We start from the raw sequence: 5249 nt of genomic DNA on the forward strand, positions 1-5249 counted from the left end.
TTTCTGGCCATACTCCAATTCTTGGGCAAGACTTAAAAGAGCAGGAGTTGGGGGATTGCCCCTTAGCTCAGTTCTTTAAGTGGCTGCTTCAACAAAGCAGTCAGGCTCAGGTTGCTGTGGTTCGATCCCCAGAACTCAAGCCAGCCAAATCTGCCTTGAAGGCATTCTGAGCCAGCGCCCCCCAAAAAAAGAGTGAGAGTAATTCTGTGGCTTGAATGTGCCCCCTCTAAAATGCAGGAGTTGCCAATCTGCCAATATTAACAGGTGAGATTTCTCAGAGGTAATTATTTCATGTGGGATCTTCCTTCTGAATTGGGTCAAGACACTCTGACATGGCCTCTCCCAGCAGCGTGTGGTCTCACTGTATTGCTTTGTGAGGATACTGAGTACCCTCCATCCAGGGGAGGAACTCCCTCTAGACAGCTGAAATCGCTGGTGCTCTGATCTTGGGCTTCCTAACCTCTATGAGTTTGAGAAATAGATTTCTGTTCTTTTTACATTACTTGGACTCAGGAATTTTGTTGTAGCAACACAAAATTAAGATAGACATGGAGCCAATGCTAGATAGCATAAAAAGTAAAAAAAAAATCTTTTATATGTTTTAATTCTAATTTGTACTCTCTTTGAAAGATAAAAAAATTAAATTTGAAATTGAAAAAAAAGCCCAATACTATTGCGGACTACTGGACTCTTTTAGAATATTTTGCTGAGTTAACATACCTATAACATTCAAATAACGGAACAACAAAAAGAAGGGGATACAGATGAATGTCCATTTTGTATCTGTGTATTCAAAGTGGTTAGGATAGATATATAGTTACATTCTGTTAATGAATAGAGGGATTTGTTCTAATGGTGTTTGTAAATAGGATATCATGTCCACATCTTGTACAGCAAATTACCCACTAGGAAGAATTTATGCAGTGTATTAACTATTGAAACTGTCCTAGCAATTTGGTTTGAAACTGTCTCATTGCTATTTGTTTCTCAATAAAACTATGGGGAAAAGAAAGGAAATTGAAAAAAAGGATCACTATGATTTCAAGGTCAGCTTGGACAACATAGTGAATTGAACTACATATATACCCAGCCTCCCCAAAAAGTTACAAAACCAGAAAATTTTAGAGTATTATTTGTGGAAAACTACTCACATTTATTACTGTTTATATGACTGATTAAAATGTGCTTCATTTACATAAATAAAAAATAAATAACTTTGATATATAAATTATTAGAACTAAGGCAAAAATTCCCAGAAAACATTTAAGAATGAGAAAGATAGGCCTTAGGACTAATGTACAAGGTAAAGACTCACTCAGGTGACTCTTGGAGCACTTAAGGTTCTGAACTTCTTAAATTTCTCTTGTAGGTGAGGTTGACTTTAGGAACTGGGATGGTGTGAAATTATAGCTGTGTAAAGAATGAGCCATAGAAACAGAAAAGTTTGCAAGATCTATTGTTGGGGGACTTCTCTGAGATGGGCAGGTGGCAGTCTTACTTTCAGCTTTCTTTTTTTCTTTTCTTTTCTTTTCTTTTCTTTAAACAAGTAATCAAAAAGCTTGTATTTAATTTTTTTTAAAGGCACATTAAATCAATTCTCTAAAAGTAGGCAGGGATCAGGAATAAGAGCAAAAGATACTCTCACTTTACTCAGCAAACACTGGTGTCATTTTTCAAATATTACACAGATTCCATTTCTAGTTCCCCTTTCTCTCTTCTGTAAGGAATCCAAATTCACCACATTAAACAAAGTTCTTGGGGTTAGGGATAGGGTTCTGCACCAGCAACAGTGGAAGGATGTCCTGGAGTCCTTTTTTAGGGTCACTCTACTGCCCACCAACTCCTAACCCCCCCACCCCCCTTACAACATGAGCTGGTTTCATTGGAGTCACGAATTTCCATCCATCGTGAGCTCTCTGGCTCTAGGAAGGGCCCTTCACACCAACAGCCATTGGAGCTGGGGCGGGGGCGGGGAGGGGAATGGAGGAGACGGGGTCCCTGCTACTGACCTGTGCCGGTCTTTATTTATTCTTGCATGTTTTATGGCAGCTATGATGACTTCCTGAGGAAGTGGAAGAAGCAGCCTTCTGGGGGTTCACTGCTTGCACAGATTCATCCAGATCCTCAGGGTCCTCCTGGCTGGGCTCATTTCCCTGATTGTGGAAGACCAGAGAACTGTCCCTTTCTGTCCCACTTCCTGGCTCCCTCTTTTCAGTGAGCTGGTCCTGAACTCCTGCCAATGCACTTACGGCAGGGGCCGATGTGACTGAAGATTTACAGAAGAGCCGCTGGGCTTCTTTACACTTTCGGTTTCTTGGATCATTTTTGCTGTTGAAATTTTTTTGGTTGGTCAGATAGAGATCCCAGCCACGAATGATAGAGTGTCTTCCAGGTAGCTTTCTTCAAAAGCATAGATCTGTCTCTCCAAGTTTGCCAGTGTTTCTTCTGCCAGCTCCTGCTTCCCCTTCGAGCTCCACCAGCTCCCGCTGGGTGTCTGGGACCTGCGCGACCGCCTCCTTGTGCATCACCATGTTGGGCTAGAGCGGCGGTGACCACTTTCCGCTTTATTTTTCATCTCCTTGTCGCACCATCTCCAGCTTGTCAGTCTTCTACCAAACTGCTTTTTCATGGTGGAAAGGCCTTGTACCATACTCTTAGAATTTTAAATTCTCTGGGACAGATTGAAGAGTCAAATAGGAAAGTGTTATGCTCTTTCTGAAGTCATATCTATTTAGCCTTTAATAGAAGGTGACCTGTCCTTTCATTTACTGGAAAACTATTTGTTGTTATAAACTGTACTAGTGGTTGAATAAAATTATAATTTTAAAAATCCAAAAATCTTTATCTCAAGATCTTTTAGTCTAAGAAGGAATTAGATTATTGGTGAGTTACACACTCAAGAAAAGTTAAAACTCCAGTTAGGGCATAGAAAGGAGAAAGGTACAAAAGTCAAGTGTCATCATAAAAGAATAAACTTAGCCATAGGGATCCTTTTATGTCAAGTTAAATATTTTAAGGCTTACCTTAAAACTTTATTGGAATGTGGGATGTGTATTTGGACACAGTTGAGAATAAATGGAGAGAGGGCAAGACTGGGTTCTGAAGATTTGTGAGAGAGGAAAAAGTGGCTTTGACTAGAGTACTGAAGTGGGAAATAGGGGAAATATACTTGAGAGCACATTTCAGGCACTATCAGGCCTTTGTTAGGCAGTGATGCACAGCTGAATGGGTGACTGTTTCTGTCCCTGAATTAGAGGCCTGTGTATTTAGGGGGAAGAGAGTTTAGGAGAAGGTCATGAGTTGAAGATTCACTCAATAGATTTTGGAAATATTTGAAATATTCAAAAGGGAATATCAAGTGAGAAGTTGCCAGAATGGGTCTGGTATTCAGAATAATGGTTTGAGTTATAGAAAATTCAGATCTGACTGGCATGGATTATGACACCCAGAAAAGCACATAGAATAAGAAATAGAGGGAAATAGAAATGAAAACAGTACCAAACCACTTTCATCCTTAAAAAGCTTCTAGGTTATATGGACTTTGGCAAAGACATATTGATTCAACTTGACTTCCTTCACCAATTATTTAAGATGAATTTGGGCCTGAAATCATTTTCTGGGTATAATCTAGTAAATATGTAAACTAAACAAAGCAATTAGTCTCAAAGGACTGCAAATTTAGAGAGCATTTTTTATATCACAAAGCTAATTATAAGCTGAAAATGGAAATAAGTGTGTGGGTGGGAAATAGGAAATATCTACATTAAATTGTGTTCTATTTTCCAAACTAAATTAAATAATTTCTCAAAAGATGAATAGCATTTATTATGTATATAAGAGCAAGTGCCTATTACTTCAAGATGTCTTATACCCATTTGTGGTAATAAGATCTTTTTTTTTTATGTATTTGGTACAGAGTCTCACTATATAGCTTAGACTCATAGTGATCCTCCTGTTTTCAGGCTCCTAGCACTGGGGTTACAGGCGTGCATCATCACACTTGGTCTTGGTGGCTGGCTCCATGCGCCAGGGGTCAGAGTTGGCCCACGAGGCATGTGGTGCCAGAGATCAGACTCGGAACCCTGCACTTGCCTAAACAGGTGCTTGGTCCACTGAGCTGTCTTGCTGGCCCTTTTTCATCCTTTTAGTTTTAAGAAAATAATTCCTCCCTTAAGAGATTTTTTTTTAACCTGGAAACTTAAAAAGGAGAAATTAATAACATAGTTTGAATTTGTGTTTTGACTTCAAATACTGGCATAGGAATGTACTTATTAAGGATGGCTACTGAACCATGGTTTAAAGAGCAGACAGGAACTTTCTAAACCCATTAAGGGCTATCTGCTTAGAGGATTGTTTAAGACCTAAAAAATATATTTTCTTTGCTTTAAACATCTCTAAATAGGACCACTTAATCATGCCTTTTGGGGAGATTTTCAGCATCTAATCTGTCTGATGTTCTTTCTCATGTCTAAATTCTCTCGTTACGTTTTAAGGAAATTTCTTTTATGCCAAATGACAGGCAGCTGTATAGAAGAACATAATAAGTCTTCATATGGGTGAGATTAATGAAGTTCTGTCTCAGCCACAGAATCCAAGATAAAATAACCATATGCTTAACATGGGGTGAGGGGGGATAAGAAAGTACAGGGAAGGAAAGACCTTTATCTGTAGGTTTATTGGTTGAGGCCCTGCCAAGTAGATGAAGAAAAGATAGGCTATCAGGGAAAAAAGGAATGAGAATGCTACTTGGTGTTATATTTCTCATGAAGCTGAGGTGTTTCTCAAAAAAAAGGGCTTTTGTCCAAAAGTGGATAGGCCTAAGATTTATATACCACTGAGAAGAAAGAGTGATAAATTTTGGAGAAGTGATACAACAAAGCAAAGTCTTTTGTTTCCAGAGCTGGTAAGTTATGGGAAGGTGGATATATGCAGAAGACTAATGGCAGATAAGGGTTATTTTAGTAAAGGAGTCTTTATACAGGTCCATCTTTATGCAGACTTCCTGTCTTCTTCATGACTGCAAAAATTCCTGGGCCAAAGGGGCCCATGGCAGTTGCCATTTCTCAGAAGTTTTTGTCTTTTGTCAGATGAGGAAAATTCTGGAAGGGCTTTTTCTGTATTTTTTGGATCACATAGTTCTACATCTCAAAATAATCTTTATATAGAATGGCCTATTTTGATCCCCTACAGTGTCACACAACCGATTAGTGACAGCCGACAAGAAACAACTCTAGCTTGTAATCTACTAT

The 5249-nt window shown here is 39.0% G+C and overlaps 1 pseudogene; it reads right to left on the reverse strand.

The window, feature by feature from the left end:
* Nucleotides 1-2021: 2021 nt before the first annotated feature.
* Nucleotides 2022-2531, reverse strand: LOC101559995 (annotated as a pseudogene).
* Nucleotides 2532-5249: the final 2718 nt, after the last annotated feature.

This window comes from Octodon degus, unplaced genomic scaffold (genome assembly GCF_000260255.1).
Source record: "Octodon degus isolate 3935 unplaced genomic scaffold, OctDeg1.0 scaffold00124, whole genome shotgun sequence".
In the NCBI taxonomy this organism is placed as follows: Eukaryota; Metazoa; Chordata; class Mammalia; order Rodentia; family Octodontidae; genus Octodon; species Octodon degus.